Source organism: Alligator mississippiensis, chromosome 7 (genome assembly GCF_030867095.1).
Source record: "Alligator mississippiensis isolate rAllMis1 chromosome 7, rAllMis1, whole genome shotgun sequence".
NCBI classification, from domain to species: Eukaryota; Metazoa; Chordata; order Crocodylia; family Alligatoridae; genus Alligator; species Alligator mississippiensis.
This window is the reverse complement of record NC_081830.1, coordinates 83,191,664-83,215,230: the sequence shown is the minus strand read 5'-3', so window position 1 is coordinate 83,215,230 and position 23,567 is coordinate 83,191,664. Positions and strand designations below refer to the sequence as shown.

The window sequence follows — 23,567 nt, the reverse complement described above, 5'->3', positions numbered from 1 at the left end:
CTAACTGCCCCCCGAGCCTCTCAAAGTCCAGCCCCCTCTTTGGGGTCCTTCGGGGGCTGGACTCCATCATCCTCCGGGGTCCCTTCCAGCCCAAATGTCTATGAAAACTATGAAAAAGTTATGCCGTTTCAGGTGAGGGTTAACTCTGGGCCACGCTACTTAGCTCGTGTTAGGGTAACTTCAGTCTGCTCCACAGAGACAAAACAAGCAAAGTTTCAGTCCTCCAGTATCCCAGGATGCTCCTTCCATCGGGGACAGAGCCCGGGCATTCTGGTTCCTAGCCACACCCCTGCTCACCAGCCCTCTAGGGGCAAGTCAGAGCCGTGCAGGCAAGAAGCAGTACTATCCCTTAGCCTGTGACTGTGCACAGCATGATCCAGCTGCAACACCATTTCACGTTCCCCAGATTTCGTGGAACTTCACCCTAAAATCTGGCTGCCTCGACGAACTACTGACACCTGGCGTCAGGACACCGGAGACTCCCTTAGCTGTTCAAGAACCAGGCACCAGAAGTCGGCTGCATGAAGGGAGAAGCAGCCACTGCCTGATCAACCTTCTGCTGCTCTGCAATCATTAGCATGAGGCAGGTAGCGCAGGGAAACGCAGTCATCCTTGATTAATCTGATGATTAGGAACACCTGTAATCTATTTCCTGGGCATGCCAGGGCTGCACAGGGCAGGAACTGCGGCTGAGCCAAGAAAGGGACTCTCTCCAACATAGCAAAGAAGCAAGAAGGGGCAATTTGTGCTGAGCTGTAGCAGAAGATGGCTGCTCATTAGGGCACCGTCTCACACGATGGGTTGGGACAGTGGAAGGCAAGAGGCTGTGCGGATCTGCATTTTCCCAGCTGCTCAGGGCCATCAGGATGCCCAAAAAAAGGGGCAGTGATGGGGGGAAAGGGTGTTTGAGGAGGGGACCCCTCCAGAACAGATGTACGCAGCTAACAGGTCAGCCTGAAAATAAGTGGGCAGAAAGCCTATGGTCCTACCAACTGTTGGCAATGGCCAAACAGTCACTCACCGTCTGCTGGGGAATATATGGGCTTGCAAACCAAGTGCTGTGACTCTAGAAGAAATCTGACCTGAACAGCAAAAAGCAACCTTATCCCAAAACCTCTAGCATATGCAGCCCATGGCATGTATCCTTGTCTTCCTCTCCACCATTGGATGAACCAGCTATATGCATACCAGCACCCATTCCTTCAGTCACAGTATGCCTCTGATGAGATAATATGTTGGGCTAGCCAAAAGGCAACTCCCCAGGCGATGGGGTAGGTAAGCAATGAGGGGTTAACAGACGCCGGAAAGAGACTGCTTGCAGTCACAGATTCAGGTAGGCAGAAGTGAGCAAGGACTTCTGAACGGTCCCCGCTGCATTGATATTGGACATTCAACTTCTTCAATGGCTAGTTTTCAACAAATAAATTCAATATTTATTTCCCCCAAGTGGCAGACGGGAGAGGGAAGGAGGAAGAACACTTATTGAATAATTGTACAACCTTCAAGAAAATCCATAAATTACCCAGCTCGATCTGCCACTATAATTTCCAGCCAAAGTCCTAATGAATCTCTCCCAACAATCGTGTAAGGACAGGTCTGAAAATGTATTGGACTTTATAAGCACTTGTGTAAGCAAAGCAGAGGGATTAGCAGAAGCCGTTACCCACCCCGAACTAAAGCTGTGCCACCAGGCTGGGGATCCATGTATAGATCCACCTTCACCTGCCGCTGTAGTACTGGCGAGCTGGATAGCAAAGGAGATGTTCAGTTAGGAGGGATGTGCAAGGCTTTACCTTGGCCAAGCATGTAGAGCAATGGGAAGGTGGATTTGGAGGTCCTAGAGGGAACTAGGGATGGAAAGTAAGCCACTAGGGTAGGTGAAGGGAAAGAGCAATGAGGAGGATTGAGCAGCACCAAATAGAAGATGGTTTCCAGAGCAGAAGGATAAAGTGGGGTTTTAAAAAGTAGAATGAGTTGGGGAAAAAAAAAGGGTGTGGGTTCCCAGGAGGAACTACAGCAGCGAGATACAGGCCCTTCCCGGGAGCAGGAGGGGGCTACTTCAGAGGACAACCAGGGCCTCAGAAAAGCACAGGGGATGTGGAGATGAGGATTCTTGAAAAGCAGCCTTTTCAAGGTCCCAGAAAGGTGTCTCAGGTCGAAGAAATGATTGTCTTCTTCAAAGGGCAAGATGCCTAAGCCCACTGTTGACCAATCACCCCCCTCAAGAGCTGCACCCAATAGAAAGAAAAATATCCGCAGGCGAAGAAAGGACTGCAAGCTCTGCGGATTCCCAAATAGACCCTTAACCTCTCTCTAATGCAAGAGTCTTTCATGGAGCCTTTTGGGATAACTTGATTGGGGAAGGCCAACAGTTTATAGCACCTTGCATATATAGGATCACTCAGGATGGAAACCACAAAACCCACAGACTACTGGGGGGGGGGGGGGTAATATCTTCTACCTGCAAGAGCCTTTAGAGACTGCTTGAGATCCCAACCCCGATGTCCAGACAGGTGAGAAAGCCGCTTAATCGATGGGCTGTTCCTCACCAAGACGCAAAATCCAAACGGGTTTCACAGGTTGCGTGGTTGGATTATACACAATTATTCAGCAAAACCTTGACCCTCAGCCCTCTGACTGTTAAGCAGGAGAGAGGGAGAGAGACTGACAGATTTATGCTCCAAACTTAACATCCAGATTACATGCAAGTTAATATGCTGGAATGAAGATAAGAGCACAGGCAATGTTTCAACAGGAACAAAATGCGGGGTAGGGGGGTGGGGGACGGGGACTTTAATAAACCACTACTCTAAAAATCATTCCTCGACGTAGTTCACTCAAATTCATCGTCTCCTCTTCTTCTGTGACAAGCATAAGAGAAGGTAATTTAAAATTCAGAGAACAGAGAGAAGGGGAGAGAAGGTGGGATCTCAATGTTTTCCCTATCCACAAATTTCTACACCGTTTCTACCAATCAATCAATCCGTCTTTAGGGAACATCTTCTTCCTGGAAGCTCTCCACTGAGGGGCTTTTCTGTGACAGATCCCTCAACATTTAGACAGACTATTGCATCCATTAAAAAAAAAAAAAAAAATCTTACTTTACTTACAAAGACAGGTTGAAGGCTGCAGATCACTGAAAAATACTTTAATTAGAGCACCTTGTTTCTGGTGTGGGATGCCCCAAGTCAATAGGGGCACAGAGCACAGATTGCCGTCAGGATCAGGATAGCTGAATCGTTGCCTCCCAAAGAAACGGTTATAAAGCTGCCAAGACTCTAACAAGGAGTCCAATTACACTTTGAAGTCGCCAATACTCTGTAAAACTTTTTTTTTCTTTCCCTGAGAATATTTTGCACTTCAAATGCTATTCCCACAGTGAGGATTTACCGCTTCTCAATTTGCAGCTCGGCTTCCATTGCCGGGCGGGATCACGTCATGTCATCCGCAAGCTGCTCCGGAGACTCACCGAGACGGTCCGTGGCCCTCCTCGCCATGAGTTATCCAAGCACCTCAGTTTCTGCAATGCATTTAAATCTCACAAGGAGGTAGGGAAGGGATTTTACCCCCATTCCACAGATGGGGAACCGAGGCACAAAAGAACCAAATAACCCTCCCAGTGTCGCACAGGAAGAAGAGAAAACTAACTAGGTCTGTCGAATTGTAGGTAGTGACCCTAAACGTTGATCATCCTCCTTCATTTCTTTCTTGGGAAGAACCTCTCTCTCTAGAAACTCCAGCTACTACTGCCCATACCCCCAAGTCATAGAGAAGTGGGGCTGGAAGGGACCTCCAGAGCTCATCTAGTCCAACCCCCTGCCAGACGCAGCATCATCCCTATCCAAACTGGCCCATACAAACCTTAATCTAAGCTCAGACTACTTCTTTACAGAGCTCTTGAAGGCACAAAGAAAATGGCACTCTCTCCAGCACTTGAGCCACTATCACGTGTTATGGGGAAAATGTGGCTGTGGTATCTCATGGGAGATGTAGTCTAGCTCAGCAGCCAGCTCCATGCAGGGCAGAGGAAGCTTAAATGAACCCAAACTCCAACTCCAACGAGGCACTGCAGCACTATAGGAAGGACACCGCTTACCGCCACACCAACCACAAGTGGAGGCAGGAGGTTTTGAAGTGAACATTTCTGACTTCGGAAATTCCCGAAATGGTTTGAACAAGAAGCATCAGAAAACCCAACTATCTCATTGCTATATACCACATTCTTGCACATGCAAAAGTCACCTTTAAAAAGAAACCCACTAAAACTGGGTGCTAGAAATTGGTGCGTGTTATATGCAGGGAAATACACTAATAGTGGTCTCTTTTTTTTCTTCTCTGTCCCTTAAGTGTGGAGTGGGGGAAAAGCAAAAAGCAAAGTCTGCACTGGGAGCAGAAGGATGAGCGGCAGGCTCTTCTCCCTCTCTGGGAGCCATGGGGCTCTTCATCCTGGAAAAACGCAGGCTCCGGGGTGATCTGGTGGCTGCCTATAAGTTAACCAGGGGTGTTCACCAGGATCTGGGGGAACGTTTGTTTGCCAGAGCGCCCCAAGGGATCTAACGGTCACAAACTCCTCTGCAACCATTTCAGGCTGGACATAAGGAAGAACTTCTTTACTGTCCGAGCCCCCAAGGCCTGGAACAGACTGGCGCCGGAAGTGGTGCAAGCACCTACTCTGGACTCCTTTAAGAGGCAAGTGGACGTTAATCTTACTGGGATCCTGTGACCCCAGCTGACTTCTTGCCCCTGGGGCAGGGGGCTGGACTCGATCTTCCGAGGTCCCTTCCAGCCCTAATGTCTATGAAACCCATGAGATGTACAAGCCCATGGTCCCACTTTAAGTACCCCTGAAGCATCAGATAAAACTTTCCCCGGACAACGAGGGGCTCATTCAAGTTAACCAACATTCAAGCTGGGTGTGTTAATACTGGATGAAGTTTAATGCTCCACCCCACTCCACACACGTGTGCCTGTTTAGCCCGGGACAGTCAGACCCGGGAGAAACCCGATGTCTGTTTTTACCCTCCGTTAGAAAAGAGCTCTCCTTGCAGTTTCTTTGTTCTGCCTTCCACAAACAAAAGTAGGCATCTTATTCTGGGGTGAGAAAATAATCCTATTTGTTTAATTCCTGGATATACCTCAACCTTTTATATACCTCAGGCTTTTATCTGAATTTGAGAGAGAAAGCAAGCTTCAAAAATATCAAGACTTCCAGGCCAGAAATTCCAATTCGACCCGTTGCAGAAGTTACATACTTTGAACCTGAGCTGTTCCCAGCATTCCAGGTCTTGCAGTTTGTTTCTATAAGGAAGCAACCTTGATGATGTGGTCAGCTTGCCTTTTTTTTTTTTTTTTTTTTTGGACACAATCCTGGGTATTTACAAAGAAGGTATGCAAAGTCTCGATTCCCTGAACATGATGGGAATCATGCAGCAGAAGGCTGGTTTTTTGGTCCCAGTCCCCAGGTCTTTTTCTGGCCCGGACTTTGTTCTCTCTCATTATGAATCATTTGTGGGCGCTCTCTGGAATCTCCTTGCCGGCTTGTGTTTGAAGTGTTCCCATTCCACTGGTTTTCAAACTCTTTAGACTCAAGGCTTCCCCTGGAAAATGCCAGCTCTTTGCTTTCATGTGTAGCCTGGGTACAGTCAATGGTGTGCCCTATTCTCAGTCGGATGGGATGGGTAGGCAGGAGGGGATGCCGTGAGGGATGCCAGAATTTCAAGCAGATCCCTCGTTCCTCCACAAAGTTTGGCCAAGCCCCAAGTTCTTAACTATATACAATTTATTAAGTTATAATATACATAAACAGAAAACTAACATATCACAGAGAACACTAACCAAGGTCAAACCCTAAATAACACTATTTACAACATCACAATAAATATTTTGTAATTGAAATGTTGTAAGGCGCAAAACATGAACAATCTTAATAACATCTATTCCTCAATATAGTCCCTGACCCATGGCAAGAGATAGTCCTTCTTCCGATGGGGTCCCTTGGGGGGTGTCCAGGAAGCACCAGGGGCCCTTCCCCTTACAGCCTTGACTAGGCAGGGGGCTGCTCCCCCAGCCCCTTCTCTGGGTTTGCCCGCCCCAAACGTCTTTCCCCGGTGGGGCCCAAGGGCCCCAAGGACTCATGCTCCCTCGTGGGGGTGGTCAGGGCACACCTCGATGGGGTCTCCTCTGCTGGAGCACCTCCCCAGGACTCCCCCACGCCGCTGGGCTCCTCCCCACCCTGTGCCCCGCTCTGGGCACCAAGGCACAATAAAGGCACCCCACTCCCACAGCTGCTCTTCCAGTGGCGGCTTCAGGAGCCTTAGGCGTATTGCCCGCTGGGGGAGAGCTCCCCAGCCTTTCTTGGCTCCACTCTTCGAGTCCCTCGCAGCATCTCCCCTCGTGCTGGGCACGGCTGCTCCTTTTATACGCTCGAGTCTCCGCCCCTCAAGTCTTCCAGACCTGACAGTTTGCAGTCTACAATCAGGTCCAGGGGAGCTCTTCTCCCCCTCCCCTCAGGAAAGGGGCGTGACTTTATTTCCCCTGCTGCCTCTCAATTGGTGGAGGGGCTCCACCAATCAAAAACAGCAGGATCTCAAGCCTGGGACTCAACCCAAGCTCTGAAAGGGGAGCCTGCTACACGTGCTTTTTCTGACTATGGAAAAATACCAGAGCAATTCTTCTGCGGCAAAGCACTCCAGCAGACCACAAGAGTTCATGATATTTTGGACACTATGGATTCCTATTTGAAATCACTGGCTTTATTTTGTAAGTCGTGTAGGTGTTTATGCACCTAACAGCATTAATATAGCATGGCACCCTTAAAGGGATCTTGCGGCACCCTAGGGCGCTTGACAATCCCAGTGCTGTTCCCTCTCTCATGCAAATAGCTCCATCCAAATAGTCAGCCTTCGCCATTCACGCAACTGTGATTCCTCTACTGGCCTTACATTTTGCTCTTTACATTTATCCTTAACAAAGGGCAGCTGTTACACCTGTTGTGTTTCACTGATGGTTGGGTGAAACGCCAATGATGAGGATGTAGGTCTTTAAAAGGACATGGTTTTGGGACCCCACACTGCACAGTATGAACAGGGAATGAGATTTTGGCAGGAACAGCACCTCCTGCATTTGTGCAGGGCTCGACGGGATGACTCCGGAGGTCCCTTTCAATGCTATGACTCCGTGGCAGAGTGTAACAAATGGAGACGGGATGCTCATCTTGCAATCTGGGCACTGGGCTGGAACCCAGGAGAATTGGATCCCGTCGCTGGATCTGGACAGATTTCATAAAATCATAGAAGAGTAGGGCTGGAAGGGACTTCACCTAACCTGATCCCCTGCCAGAAGCAGGATCATCCCTATCCAAATCATCCTATTAAATCCTCCTGTCAAGCATGCAAGCTACGTGATCAATCCCGATGCAACCACAAGCCATAGCACCCTAGCCTGCCACAGGTAAAGCAGGAGGATGATGGCAGCCAAAATCCTGGTGGTACAAGAAGAAATGCAAAAATCTAGAACTCTTGAGTCTAAAATGACACTTTTTATTAGACCAACTGAGAAATGGCATAAAGAGAAAAAAAATTATTTCTGCTGTTACAAGGGTTGTTAAAGAACATACCTGACAGTTTTGAGGAAGAGGGCCTGCTACAGAGGAAGGCAAAAACCCCACAGTCTATACCAACCTGACCATGGGGTAAAGTTTCTTCCTGACCTCATATATGGCCATCAGTCCGACTCTGAGTAGAGGGACAAAGCCCTTTAGCCAGGAACCTCTGGCCGGAGCATTGGCACAGCCCAGTCCCCATCCCCAGCCGTGGCTGCAGCCAACGCTCAATGCCTCTGAAGAACGAGAAGCCCTCTTCTCCCCAACACATGCAGTAACAGCAGGAGAAAATAATTCCTTCCTGGCCCCATGCAACAACCAGCAAAGCACAGAAGCATGGGAAATACCCCAGTAGATCACAGGCAGAGCTACTCCTAGATCATCCCTGACCAATGCTTGCCCAATCTCATCTTAAACACCTCCAACGATGGAGAGTCCCCAACTTCCCTAGAACAGGGAGGCAGCAGACACCCAACAGTGAAGTACTTCCCAAAATCCAATCTAAACCGACTTTGCTGCAACTTCAAGCCATTGATCCACATTCTGCTCTCCACAACCGAGGGAAAAAGGCACTCTCTCCCCTTTATGGAAACCCTTCAGGTATTTGAAGACGGCTATCATGGCACTTCTCAAGTGCCTTTTCCACAAGCTGAACATTCCCATTTCCTTTAGTTTCTCCTTGTATGATTTGCTTGCCAAGCCCTTTATCATTTTTCCCCACCCACCTCTGGACCCTTACTTCTCCATGTCCTTTTTAAAATGTGGAGCCCAAATATATACCCAATACCCTCGATGAGGTTTAACCAGTTCCAAGTAAAGAGGCACTACCATCTCCTAGGGGTTGCACCTAATGCTTCTATATTGATGCATCCCAAAATTGCATTTGCCTTTTGTGTGGCTACACTATACTACAGATTCATACCAAATCCATGGCCTACCAAGACTCCTAGTTCCTTCTCTAAAGTGCTGCCACTCAGCCATGTGTCACCCATTTTGTATTTCTGGTTTTGATTATTCTTCCCCAGGTATAGCACCTTGCATTTGTTAGCACTGAATTTCATCCCTGCTTTCCGAGGTTAGGGTGTGATGACTTGTGGTTATGTCAGGATTGACTAAATAGTGATACTAGTAGGTTTGACAGTGGGCTTCTATTAGGATGGCTTGGATAGGCATGAACCTGCCTCTGGCAGGGGGGTTAGACTAGATGACCTCCGGAGGTCCCTTCCAGCCCTACTTTTCTTAAGTGATACTGAGTGAGACACTATCACAGAGGAGGGGTGCAATTTAAAATTGTACTAAAACCTCATTTCTGGCACTTCCTAATGATCAAGAGCTTGACTTTGGAACTTATCGTGCCCAAAAGAATTTAAAGAAACTCCATCTCCACTAATTTTTGAAAAGATCCCCATGTGGAGGTAGCAGGCAATAGCTTGTTGGGGGATGGGAAGGAAGCGTACCAGTCTAGCCCGAGTTTTTCAAGAGCAGGTGTGGAAAACAAGGCCCCTTTGGTTCATATCTAAGCACTGATATAAATAAACGGCCTGATTTTCCAATGGTGCTGAGGCTTGGTGGCTAATTAAGGGTGGAGCCAAGCCAGGTAAACAGCTGTGGCTCCATTAACCTCACCGCGCAGCGAACAGGAAGCAACGACCAAGGCCTCTTGGGGGAATACTGAGAAAGGGAGAGAGTGTGCATGTCAACCGCAATAAGGAAGGAGCTAATTGCCCAGAGACTAACAGGCTGCAACAAGCAAAGGGCAATTGCTTGAAGCACGAAGGGCCGACCGAGAGACAAACGGCCCCATGCAGGAGATGAGCAGAGCTTCTATTTCTGCGGAGAAACTGAGGCAGGCAGCGCCAGCTGTTTTCCATTCCAAAAGAAGGTGGAGGCACTCGAACAGCTGCCTGCATCCCCGACACGGACCTGGGGAAGCCAAATTGGATAGGTCACAAGACTCCAGAGGAGGAGGAAATGGGAAGGAGGATAAAGGAAGCATAGAAGGGACACGTTCAAGCAGCCACCCAGAAGAGGTGTTGGGATCCTGACGAGTAAGAGGTCAGAGAGCAGCGCAGCCCACAATCAAAGGATAGGCGCCAAAGGGGAGCCCCCACCCGGTTTAGGCACTGAACTGGAACCCAGGAGAATTGGATCCTATTCCTGCATCTGGAAAGATTTCATAAAGTCATAGGAGAGTAGGGCTGGAAGGGACTTCACCCAACCTGACCCCCTGCCAGAGGCAGGATCATCCCTCTCCTGGCCTGTGATATACAGAAGGTCAGACTAGAGGATTCTGACTGCCAAAAGGTGGCCTGGGACATCCGTGGAAGACAAAGCCAGCAGGAAGGAAAGCAATGCCCAAGATACCAGCACAAAAAACTAGATTCCTGCATGGCACAAGGAAATGCATCCCGAGGAACGTGAGGAAACATCCCTTTGCACGCATCCAGCGCCAGAATTAATGCCACGAATGGAGCAAACCTTGACAGACGCAGGCCGGCATCACTTACCCAAAACACAATTGGAGTAGGGCTAGACGCAAGCATCTTCTTCAACCTCAGTACCAAGTGCAAGTGAAGAGCGGCACTGGAGCTCAGCCAACCGGTGCGCTAGCGTTGCGAATGGACGATGATGAGAGGCGACAAGCTGCAGCAGTAGATGGTCTGCGCTTGGAGACAGCTATAGGGCCTCAGGTTAGGAGCTAGCAAGGCCTGTTAGCTGGCCTTTTGACTAAATGGGAGGAGAGATGGAGGGAATTCTCTTGCTTCGGTGGAAAAAGCCGATGTACCTGGCAAATAAATAAATAAAAATTAGGCAGAAGATGGCGATGTCCTGCAAAAAGATGATGAACAACAGAAGAGGAATAAAAGCCTTTGTGCAACAGGGCCATGGAAGGAGCAACCCTGGGGAGCACCAGTGAGAGATGGGGTGCAGGGTCTCAGCCAAAACACGGTAGTCCAAATGAGTTGTCATCCCACGCAGGAGGAAGAGAAAACAGAGGCAGCTGCCAACCTGTGTTGCTGGCAGTATATGCCAAAACGTATTTATGAAACCAGGGGAGCTCATTCTTTTAATGACAAAGTTGGCAGCAATGTACCTAAGCTCAGAATATAAAAAATAAATGCAAATCAAAAAGGAGAAGCTGCAGACGACCTCTGCTTCTTCAAGAAGCACAACAAGACTCCACAAACACAAGACGTGTGCATCGGTTACCAGTCACTGCTTGGGCATTTTTACATGGCTGCTGGATATTTGTGAGTGGACTCCAACCCGCAACATCTACTCGTTTGAGAAACAATGTATTTGATTGGAAATTCATGCATCTTTCACTAGGTTTTTGGCACCTCATTAGGGAGGGAAAATGATATCCCACGATCACCAATCACACACCATGACTACAAACAGAGGGAGAACGGATCAATGGTAACCCATAGGATGAATTGTATGTAGACCATGCAAAAAATAGTTATTTTCTTTAGTACTGTAGCACAAAAAGGCCTGGTTGTGCTGGAGGCTGTACAGACATATACCATGAAAGAGTACCTGCCTCAAAGGCCTTTCAATCTAAATAGCTGAGAGACTAAAAGGGGAGAGGAAGAATATATTAAGTATCTTAGATTTTTATAGATAGAGAACCGAGGTGCCGAGAGATTAAGTGACTCCAGCAGATTGCACCAACAAATTCAGTAGCAGAGCCCGCAACCAAGCTCATATTTCCTTAACCGGGTCAAAAAACCCGCCAACTTCCCTCACTTAAACCTACATTTGCAAAAATCAGGATCGGATCAGAAAAGTCCAGTGAATGAGGGAGGGGGGGGATCTTGTAACAAATATTCACAAAAGATACGATTCAAGCAGCTCTGATTCTGTGTTACATGGCAGGCAATTTTGCAACACAGAAAGCAGAGAAAAAAAACTATCTGATATCATGATGTGCAACAAAGAACAGGAATAAATGGTCAATTTTCAACATGGCAAAAAAAGTTCATTGGGACAAAGCCATGGTTCTGCATTAGATCTGGTGCTTGTTAGTGACCTTGGAGAGGAAAATAAGCAGTGATGTGGGAGCAATTATTTAAACAGCAGTTTCTTTGAGCTGGCATAAGCCATGCGACTGCAAAAGGATCCAATAAAGCTACAGCACTGGGCAGCAACATGCGGTATAGTAAACTGCAAAATAATGCCCCTTATAAATTACTCATGTACATCGACAGGTTGCAAATTAACTGCGACCCTTCAGGAAAAGAGATGTGGGCATCACGGTGCACATCTGAGAGACGGCAGCCCTACAATGTGCAGCAGTGCTAAAGAAAAAAAAAAACCCAACAAAACAAACCCCACATACAGTACTGTAGCAGGCGCGATGCATGGGATAGAAAGCAATATTGAAAAATATGTACTGCCTTTTTATAAACCTGTCTTCAAAATTGAGGCTGGCTGCCTTTCTGGAAGATATGCTTTAGCCAAACAAATTATAGGGCTCAATACAAGAGTAACCGGTTGAAATTTAATGGCCTGTGATATACAGGAGGTCAGACTAGATGATCTAATAGTCTCTTCTGTTCTTAAACTCGATGAATCTATGAATAAATCAATGGCACACTGCAACCTGGAGTACGGCGCTTCGTCCCATTCACCACCCTCCCCCCCTCAGAAAAGATACAGTATAAAGAGGGGGAATTCGGAGACGGGTAATAAAAGGGGCATGGAAAGAGAGACAGATGGCATTAGGATTGTTTAGATCAGAGGTGGCGGCGAACGAGTGAGAGCGTGACAGATGTACACAACACGCAACACGGGAAGGTGAATCGGAGGCTCCTAATTACCCTCTCGTCCAAGAGAATAATCAATGAAACCAGAAGACCTGGGGAGGGGGGTGGGAGCAGGGATAGGGAGAAGGAGAGTGCGAGAATGAATACCATTAATTTTGAAGTCAATATTATTATTTTTTTTTTTTAAATCTGGCTTTTATACGCTTAGTAAGACTATCCAGTTGCAGGAAAAGGGGTTGGAGCTCCAACATTTCAACAAAGCAAGTTGTGGTGACCTATGCTTCATAGTCACGAGGTAGCACAACGAGTTATAAAACCTTTTAAAGGTAGGAAAAAGCTGGGGCATCCTAAAAAAGACAGAAGTGCACTTCACCCCCCATCAGATCAAAAAATACAGGTGTTTTGATGCATTTGCACCAAGGACTGCCTTGGGTAGGGCCTGGAAGCGAGGGAGACTGGGGAAGACGACCCAAAACCAGACTAGAGAGCCAGGGGAAAGCTACCAGGAAAAGCAAAGGGAGCTATAGAGCAGAATGAGTTAGTGCTAATAAAAAGGTTATAGGGAATATGAAGGGCTTTTAAAGGCATCAGGGGAACAGAAATGCTGGAGAGACAGTCGGATGATAATGAACGAGACGGGGGCTTGAATGAATGAATGGCTCTAAAATGGCTGTTACCAAATTGCTTTTTTCAAATTGCTCTTTAAGAAGATAACTAAAGAGAAGAGGCAGGGTCAATTAGGAAGTAATGAAGACCTTGTAAATACACTTACTGATAAAAAGCACGTAAGGGAATGCTTGACAAACCAAACGTACACAAATCAGCTGGTCCGGGCAACTCGCGTTCTGAATTATTCAGGGAAGGAGGTAATGAACTTGTGGAAGTATTGCCACTTTTTTATTATTATTATCATTTATTCACTTAAATTGTTTGTCCAGATTCTCTACTGGTGTAAGCGGGGTCGGCGTCCCAGGAGTCAGCGTGCTGAAGAGGCTATGGGAGGCTAGCTGGAAAGGGCCATAAATACCAAACCAAATGCAAAAATGCATCTGAAAGGAAGAGTGATGCCGACAAGGGACCACCTGTAAATTAGCTTCAAACATCAGGAGACCAAGCCCACTTAATCTGGGATTAAGAAAAAAAAAATAAATTTGTCAGATGCTTCCCAGAGAATAACACAGCTTTAAGCAGTTAAAAAAAAAACAAAAAAAAACACCAAAAAAGAAGCAGGGGATTTATTAAGGATATGCCATGCCAGTCAAACTTGATTGCTATTTTATGTAGCATTGCTTCCTTTAGTGGAGGAAGGAAACAGAGATGAAAGCTTGACAGTCTTTGCTACAGCATTTATTCAGCATCCTTCAGAGAAAAAAAAAAAATCCTTTCTTGAACAAATTAATTGACTTGGCTAGGACTGACTCCCCGACTGAAGAGTAGGAGGAGAAGTGGCAGCACAACCCTAATGAGCTGGAGGAAAAGTCCAGTGGCTGTTACAGGGACCCTGTCAGGCCCAGTCTTTTTCCACCAACCATCATTAATGATCAGATAGAAGATAAACAGCAAATTAATTGCAGTTGCAGATGATTCTTAATTAGGTTGTGCTGCAAGTGCCATGGGGAACAGGAATAATGCAAAGGTTATTAAGGAGGGTGAGAAATAAGGTGGGAATTTGGATGGTAAGTAGCCTGGAAAAATGAAGGGCCTCGGGGAAAACCAGATTGTAACCCGTGGAGAGGAAGAACAGTAGAGGTTTAAAGACATCTAGGAGTGACTGCAAGGAGCAAGTGAGATCGGACCTTGCCACACATCAGGTCTCCTCCTATGCCTTGGATTTCAATGACCAGGTCCTAAGCATTGAGTCTTGCTCCAACAGGAAAGTCCAGTTCACGTTGGAGCATGGTGAAGCCACGGCACATAACCTCACCCTCTGGCGACTGTGGGTTTGAAGGAAGACGACAACAGCTGTTCTTTCTGGATCCCAGGGTCTGAAGATCAGGGCCTAGCCAGGAGCAGATGCCTGCCAAGGCAGCGATGGCCAAGGAGAATGCTAAAGAGATGCACAATCAAGAGAGGATCCTGGGATTGTACAGAAGTTGGGTTGGAAGGGACCTCGAGGGGAGGTCACCCCATGTCCAACCACCCACTTGTGGCAGAATCAGCCCTATCCCAACCATCCCAGACAAAGCCACCCTCTCACCTCTTTGTAAGACTACTGTCAACCCTGACACAACACAAGACCTAACCCCCAAACCTGCCACAGGTAAAGCAGGGGGCTCATGGCGACCAACATCCTGCTTCTGTACAAAGAGATCCCAGGTAGAGGGCACAGGGTAAAATTCCTTTCTTACCCCATATATATCCATCGGTCTGATCCCGAGTGCAGGGGCAAGACCTGCTAACCAGGAACCCCTCCGGCTTTCAATTCCTGCAGGAGCATTCACACACCCCAGTCAAAATCTCCAGCCCTGGCTGCGGTGACACCCAATGCCTTTGAGGAAAGCTTCAAAATGAGAAAGCCTCCAAAATGCCACGATGCATGTAGCAGAAAGGGGAGAAGAGGGCAACCAGCAAAGCCCGGAAACGTGGGAAATCCCCATCGTTGAACATGGGTACCGCTACGCCCAAATCATCCCCAACCAGGGGCTCTTCAGCCTCATTTTGAACACCTCCAGGGATGGCGAGTCCAGAGAAGGTTTAAGGGAGAAGATTTGGGTCAGAAAGTCTTTTTTCAGCTTCTTTACTGGGCTTTAGGACAGCCCAGACAGCCCACTGACCCATAAACAGGGAAGACCAAATGAAAATTGAAGCCAAGAACGGGGGCCGAGGGGGCGTTGTTTGGGAGACCTGTCAGAGCTCTCACTCCTGGGGCCCCTCTGCTTCTCATCCGCCTGATGGAAGCTGACGTTGTGTGAACCTTTCCGAGCAAGCCCAAATTATTTTAATTTCCAAATCCAAACAGCCCCAATTATATCATTTCCCTTGTGTGAAGCCCGGTAATTCCCTCCCTCCATTTCCCCTCTCGGGCTATTGGGACAAGCATCTCTGAGAGCTGGCGGGGGTAACAGTGTCACCAATCAGACAACCCTCTGAAGATTAACTTGCAGGGTTGCATGGATATTTCAACTCTTCCACGCCGTCTACTTTGAGGAACGCGCCGGCATCCGAAACAGAACCGCTGAAGGAGGAACTTTGGTCACCGGGGAGCGAAGAAGGGCCAATGCAATGGCTTACACGGGGCATCACATAAGTAACAGGCCTCAGCCTTTAGCATCCCTGCACAAGGACAGAAGTTGCAAGCCCCCATCCGATTTGCTACGTGCAGTCACCCCTAGGGATCTCCTGCGATACAAAGATGGCATAGTCCATACCGGCATGGCCAACGCGTGGCACGCGGCAGATTGGGGAAGAGCCAGGCAGTGCCGTGGGAGAGAGCAGGGAGCAGAAGGCAGAGCAGCAGCTTCATCAGAAAGCCGAGGAGCAGATTGGGCAAGGGAAAAGGTATTTCAGGAGGGTGTAGGACTCATTTGTGACATGCCTGCCAAAAAAGTTGGCTCCCACTGGTCTACACTGGTGATTCGCAGCCTCGTGGCCTCCCATGGAAGATGCCAGCTCAGAACCATTCTTCTGCTGCAAATCGCTCCAAGACCACAACAGGATGGTGGACGCTATTCCTATTTAAAGTCGCTGGGTTTATCTTGTGAATCATGTGTAGGTGTGAAGCATGTGCAAGAGTGCTAACACTTCATGGCTGCCTTGGCCGAGAATCGCTGGTATATACACACTGGACCGCTACCAGCTGCAGACTGTATCCAGCTCGCTGGCCTGCACTGCAGAGATCATCCAGATGCCGCTGACATGTTGGTGTTATGGGCCAGGCAAACTTTAGACACCTCCTTTTGGATTAAGATTGAAAGGAGTAGCAGGGAATTGGTAAACTTGCACTGCTTGCCAGCAAACGGGAATGTTTAAAAAGAAACAAAAAAAAAAAAATCTTGGCCACAAAAAGCTCATTTTTCATAGAAAAACCACCTACTTTTACAAATGCAGCCTCTGCATGAGTTTTGAACGAGTTACAATGTGAAATGTTAAAAGGGTAAGCAACAAGCTAGAGAGAAAAAGAAAGTGAGAAATTTCCTAAAGAGCTCATTTTTAACTAATTAGCAGACTCCCTTGCCAATCCAGGCTTTTCCCCCCCCCCGCCCTCGTGACTGGCCATAAAATCTAGCGAGGAGACGCTGCTAATAGGCAGCGGTTCATAATCATGCTCCCACACCGGCTTCCTCCTTTGGTCTCCTCCACCCGCTCCAGTTGCCCCTCCTTGTGTGCCTCCCCCCCAAAGTTTTGCCTCCCGTCCCTTTGTCTGGTTACCCCCATAGGTACTGGGTGGGATCACTTAACATTTAGGAAACGAATACAGGACAAACAGATTGAATGCAGTTCTCCCCTTTCATTTGCAGCCTTCCAGTCTGGCTCTTTCGTCTCCTCTCAGCCTCCTGATGGGAGCAAGTCATCCACTTTCTGGATCCAATTTCTCCCACTGCCGTGGCTCCCTTGGTCCCGTTTCACCACGCTGTGCCGGCTGCTCCTTGGCTTCCTCTCCCTTTCTTTCCCACCTCTGCAGGATCACCGCGTCTCCCATCCAGTTCAGCCATCCCAAAATCCAGATGGTCAACTGACCTCATTTCCTTCCCTGGGGCCTTCAGAAAGCAAGTTTTTCATTTAATGGAGGTTATAGCCCTCCAGCTACCTTCTTGTTCAAGGCGTTTTCTCCCTCTTTCCTGAGCATCGGTGCACAATGGTATGAGGATGCTATAAACTTGAGCCCCGGGTCTGACCAACTGAGGGCACCCAAAGGCTGGAGAGTCGTCTTCTCCTCATCCGGAAGCCCATCCTCTGCTCTTTGCTTGCTCCCAACTTCTTCCATCCAACACAAACCCACCTGCCTACCAGGACCACAGCCCTTCTGGTCTTTCTGAGCAGTCTCCCTCCCCCCATCAGGTCCACATCACCTGTCCTCCCACCGTGCTTGCTCCAGCTCCCAGCAGCTTCTCAGTTGATGAACATGCCAGGTCTTCCTTTCCCGACTGTGTCCAGCTGTAAAATGGGCTTTTCAGCCATGCTCTTTATCCCTGGGGTGGGAAGCTGTCCAGCCCAGGCTTCGCGGGACAATCCCAGCTTGCAACCGTTTCTGAAGCGTCCTTCTTCTCAGCCCATTCAGCTCTGCTTTAAATTCTTTGCCCCTTATCACATTACAAAGTAACTCGGGTGCCACAGGGGAAACCCAGCAGTTCCTTACCAAACTTAAGCACATTTTATTCTCATTAAAGGGTGGAGGGGAGAAGAGGGTGTCTTCTCTATCTCTGAGTTAAAAGCTAATTAATAACTATTGACTTTCCCAGCAGATGTTCTGGCTTCAGCATCAGGAGCAAAATCAGTGATTTGTGAACTGAAGGCCGCCTGCTCCAGGCCAATAGTAAAACAAGGAGCCCGGCATGTGATCCCGCAGAGAAAGGGGAGGCCATTTCCCAGCCACCCCTTCCTTCAAAAAGTGGCTGTTCATGAGAAAGAGCCTGGTTGTTTTTCTTGGACGGAAGCAAAATCCTCAGATAGGGGTAAAATCCTGATTCCACAGAAAATTAAGCAGTATGGATTTCAGTCGGGTCTGGTCGAAGGTTTATTTCCCTCATACGAGAGACCTCACATAAATCACGGCTCTCTCCGAGGGCTTTTTCAAGCCGGTGATACAAAACAGAACTTCCACTGTCCGTCTACAACCGTTCGCGGTCTACAAAGAGCGCGCCGAAACGTGCCGAACAGCTCGGCCGGCCCCGCACCCCGAGCCCCATGGCCCCTTTTGCTAGCCTGCTCCCTCCGCCTGGCTAAACAGTCACCGCGCCTCCTAAAAGCTTGGAGGAAGGGAGATAACCGAGATGAATGAGGCACCAAGAAGAATCTGCCAACAGGAGCTGGATCCCGGTATCAAACGGGGTCCGACCCATTAGCCACGCATGTCAAAAAGGACCACAAGCTGCATTAAGCTCCTTGCCACGTTATCACCCCATCTGGGAAGTGGGGGGAGGCAACACTGGCTGGGAAGCGATGGGAGAGTAGCTCTACGAGAGCCCCGCTGCCGAGAGGTGGGGACCGTTCCGGGATGCGGGACCTGATGACAAACCCATAAAGTGGGGGCGTGAGACCACGCTCAGCCCCCGGCCAGAACAGAGCGCTCACTGCCCTTGCGAGGAAATGAGACCGATGCTTTCAAGTCAAGCCAGGACCGAGTCTCACACCTGCCAAACGCCCAGGAGACAGGTGAACACATGTGCGTCAGACCAGATGTGGTCCCAGAAAAGCTGGAAGGGAAAGGGAGGGGATAGGGTTGCAGAAGAGGGAAGGAGCTCAAAACTGAAGGCCGCCTGGAGGAAGCGGGAAGACGAACGAGAAAGTAAAAGGGTATCACGAGAGGGGCTGGGAGCGGTAACAGGAAAGGGTCTTTGCAACACCTTCTGCAGGGCCGAGAAGAGGCGAGACGCGAAGGGACGTCAGCTGAGCGCTCCTGGAAGTGCATCCGCTCACATCTCTACGGGGCTATCACCACGGTATCTAGCCATCTGAATACGAGTGCTGACAATTCGTTTCACCAACTGGTAGGCTCCCCAAAGGCCCCCGGAGGCTTCGCAGAGCACAATGCTTGCATTTGTTGGGGCAGGGCAGGGAAGGAACTCCGAGGTCTCCAAAGTGCCCCCGTCCAGCCTACAGCCACTGGAAGACACCGTTTTTAAAACACGGGAGGCCTGGAAAAAACCGGGCGAGTAACGAGCTGCACAGCCTAACGACCATGCAAATCCCTTTGATGATAACAGCGACTCAGTAACATGGCTAGAAACCTCAGAGCTCGCTAAAAATGCAGTGAAATGAAGCCGCCATGCAAATGCCGGTGTAAAGGAGAAGGGCCACCAAACGGACACTAATGGAAACTTAAATCCCCTGAACTAAAGTGGCATGCATGGACTGAGGGGGGGTTTCTGTGTGGTCTCCTGACCGTGGTGGGACTGCGTTGGCTTTTGATTTCCCAGCTGCTGTTTTCCCAGTGGTGCCCCTGTGAAAAGTGAAGTATGCGCCCAGTGCAATCTGGGAGGCTGCCTATGGAAAGCAGGAAGAAATCCGTGGGTTTCTTGCATTGGCCTTGACCCTTTCACTTTTGAAATGCTTTTCTTTCCAGAGCAGCGTTGAGCGGGAGCAGAAAGTGCTGACTGCGAAGCGCGTTTCATAATGAATTCAGCCATCGCGCCGAGACTCCTGGCTGGCACTGACAGACCATTTCCCATCAAGCCGTGGGTAGAAAATGGGATTTCAGCTTTCCCTTTTCATGGTAAATGTTTCTGATTCCGCCGGCTGATGCGTTCGCCTCTCGAGTTAATAGACAATAAGCAAAGCGGTGTCGTTCTTGTTAAAGAGATAGAAAGGGCTCCATTTAAACGCGGCGTGTAGTGCGGAGCGGGAATGGCTGTCACGCAGAGAAGAATACCCCAAGAGTCGTCCCTGCAGCTCGGGGAACCAGGTAGCGGTGCTGGGGGAGGGGGAAGGCTTGCATGCTCCCCGACAATAAAAGCCATCGAGGAGGACGGATAAACCATGCCAGAAAAGGCTCTTTCAGTGATATTTCCCCTAGTACTCAAATCAAAATGACTTATGCAAAAGTAACTCCCCGAACATGGTCCCAGAGGCCTTTTTCTGTTATCAGGACAGATCTCTCTCCCCCCCTCGCTCACACGCTGACTTTCTCCATCTCTCCTCTTCTCCCGGCTGCTTTCGGACTAGTGTGGTGCCTCGGCTATAAATTGTGCCTTGCTGGAAAGAGACAAGTAATAGGAACCAAACCCATTCAGGCACCATCCATCTTCGTCCACCGTCTGTAAGGTGCCAGTGGCACAGACTGAACAGGGGTAGCTCGGATAGAGAGGACACTGGCTGCAGCCCGCGTGCTGCTAATTACATGAAAAACCCATATTAAAAAGGGATGATAAGGGCTCACTGTCAGCTCGAATGTTTCAACATTAATTACCACCAAAAAAACCCCCAAAACAAAACAAAGAAAAAGAAAATCAGTCCCTGGTAGAGACCCCTTTTATAGTAGCAAGCCTTGAATTATTTCCCTTCCCCCCTGCCTTCTTCAAATCCCATTTAAAGAACAGTTACAAAGGATTCCCTGCTCTTTTGATGACATTTATAAGAGGGTTTTGGCAAGGGAGAAGCTAATTTAGGAAAAGGACTTAAACACATCCTTAAAGTTAACAGTTTAGATTTCTCTTCCTGAACAGGCTACTTCCCTGAGACAGGGCCTAATGGCCTATTCGGGGTGGGGGCACCACGAAGCTAGCTGCACTCAGACTGGCACCCGATGCACAGCAAGCCGCTCTTTCCCAGGGGCAGGCTCCTAACTCTGTTAGGGTTGTTTGAAAAATCCTGGTAAAAAGGTGATGGATTGATAAAAGAAGGGCGAGCAGAAAAAAAATGATTTTCAGGTGAAGCACTCTTACTAGCAATTGCAGTAGATATGCAGGTTTTAGACAAAAGTATTTTTTTCAGACGGGTTGTGTCCCTCCGAAATGTAGTGGTGCACACTCAGAAAGGGTCTGGACATGCTGAAGTGAAGTCTGCACCCCCTACCTTAACTCTGACCCTATGTGTGCAAGTAATGTTGACATGACAACCACACACCCCACCACGAAACTTCCCCTGACAAGCACAGATGCATGCATGTGACATGCATGTAACCTCCAAGTTGCATGGAAAGACTACTCCAGGCAGACTCCATAAAAAGCATCTATATGTGACAAGCACACATAAAACAGGCCTGAGGCAATATTAGGTCCATCAAGGAAGCCACCACAGAGGAACAGTGAAGATCTGATGGGGCAATATGACTCCACTTCAGCTTGCAGTTAATTTAGCTTCGTAATTCACTGTGTCACCCCCAAATTATACCTAAAGAGGGATACAATCGGCAGGGCGAGCAGGTGAATGAGCTCAGTCGTTGACTGGCTCATCTTCAAAGCTGGCTGTATGGAAGGCAATGATGCCGGTCGTAAGGGAAACCCTCACCTACCAGCAGCACCTTTGCGATTGATGGAGGGTGACCTTGCTCCCTGGGAGGGCTAAAACATTGCGGACCAGAGCAAAGGGGAACTAGCAGCCACTTGGACAAGTCTGGGGACAAAGGAGTCTGCTCCATCGCACCGTGCTAGGTCACGGCTCTGAAGAGCCCTTCATATTCCTCCAGCTCAGGTTCTGGACTCCACTTCCCCACAGCCCTATAGCTCTAGCCTCCAGGCTCCTCTGCAGCCAGTCCCATAGCCGATGGGCTGAGGGTTTCTGAAAAAGCTAGTCTATAAACAGGGTAATAAGTCACCGCCGTCCCAGAGCCTTCCAGATGCTTTCACCAGGCCCTGCCATCTGGGCCTTGCTGCCGAGATGACTACCTCTTGGTTTGGTTTCTCCACGGTCCTGGCTAACATGCTCTTTCTTGCTGGGCTTAATATCTGTTTTCAGCTTCCCTGATCTTCCCATGAGCTTTTTGTCCTCTCCCCCCTGCTTCTGCTGGCCAAGTTGCCCAGGGATGGGTGAAAACCCATTTGGGCCACATGCAAAACCAGTTGCTCTGCTGTTTCCATGGGACGCAGAGGCCTGTCCACAGAGGACCCCCCTCTCCCCTCTGTAGGAGGCAGCGAAAGGCTCCGGGTTTGCCGTACGGATCAACCTCATCTCTCGAAGGGGCTGAAGGTCACTTGCCGAGGCTCCTTTCTAATCCCTCCCATCTCAGGCTTTCCCAATTACCCACCTGGAAACGTACCAGTCCAGCTTGGAAAGCGTCTCTGTTTTCTGCACTTTCCAAGCAGATGCTGGAAAGAATGAGGGATCCAGCACATGTGCCTGTCAACCCTTCCTCCACCTCACTGCGCTGGGCAGAAAAAGTCTCCAAGTCAGCAGAAGGCAAGGCACAAGCCCGCCATGCCAGCTGTCTACGACGCACACAAGGCACTTTCTTGCCTGACTCAGCAGCCAGCCAAAGACACAGCAATGATGCTCTTATTTTTATACACGCGCACATCCAAAAGCGCCTTACAGATCAAGGCTAATCCCCAAGGTCTCTCACCTAGAATGGAAATGCAACCACCTCTGGGGAGGAGCCCAGCAGCTGCATAGAAGTCATATAGGCATTTAAAGTAGGCACTGAAGGTTTTGCTTTGAACAGGAATGGGAATTTGGGGAGGCAGAAGGGTTCAATCCATGCAGGAGACCAGTGCAAAGGTTACCTCTTGCTATAACATTAGCCACACACAGGCAGGGCACGGCTTCCACACCTCTGAAAAACTATCCTGACATCGCTGTGCCCGACCCGTGGTTAGCAGTCGGGAAATGTCTGACCCAGGAGGGAAAAAAGGAAGCCTCCTATTGAACCTCAAACACCTCGTGTGCGGCACCCTGCCTGCGTTTCTGTGGCGTTCCCCATGCACAATCCAGCCAGCCCGAAGCCTTGCAAGATCTAATCAAACCATCGCTTAACATGTTATGGCCGCTGGTACCCCTCCAATGCCGACTGCTCCTCACCCACACAAGCTCTTGGTTTATAGCAAACTAATCATGCTGGATAAAACCTGACCACATTTAAGGGAACAGAATTAGTAGATTGAGAGCCTGGAGTAGAATAGATCATAATAAGCCTTGATTTCTAGCAAAGCCTTTAGCAGCAATTCTGTCTCATGACATCTCACTTGAAAAATTAATTCAAATTGGTTTGGATATGAGCCTTGTCACATGGACTGAAAACCAGCTGAAGGATCATAAACAAAAGGTAACAATAATAAATTGAGCTGGAAGCGACTGCTCAGAGCTACAAGAATCTACATTAGGCCTGGTTTTATCTAACACCTTCAATTAATTATCTAAAGCGAGAGAACAACCAGCACATTAATTAAATGTTCAGAGGACATTAAATGGAGAGGTGTTACAGATACCAGCGAAGAGAGGAGAGTGCAGAGGGGCTGAGGGAAGGTAGAAATATTGGCAAGAAGGAACAAAAGTGAATTGTGAACTGGGACAAATGAAGCTGGAAGGGGGTGAGGGGGAGCCCCCGATACTTGCACATTGCCTAGAAGGGTGAGACCTGGGAAGAGGGTAGTGAATCAACCCGTTCA

The 23,567-nt window shown here is 48.7% G+C and overlaps 1 long non-coding RNA gene across 2 annotated transcripts in view; it reads right to left on the bottom strand.

Annotated features, from left to right (window-relative positions):
- LOC102574342 (uncharacterized) overlaps positions 1 to 17,829 on the bottom strand; it is a 77,552-nt gene extending 59,723 nt beyond the window's left edge. The window contains exon 1 of one of the 2 annotated variants that reach the window (XR_009463536.1): positions 10,108 to 17,829. This is a non-coding gene — a long non-coding RNA (uncharacterized LOC102574342). The remainder of the gene's footprint in view (positions 1 to 10,107) is intronic. The other variant, XR_002087296.2, reaches the window with a different exon arrangement.
- Between the last annotated feature and the right edge of the window lie 5,738 nt (positions 17,830 to 23,567).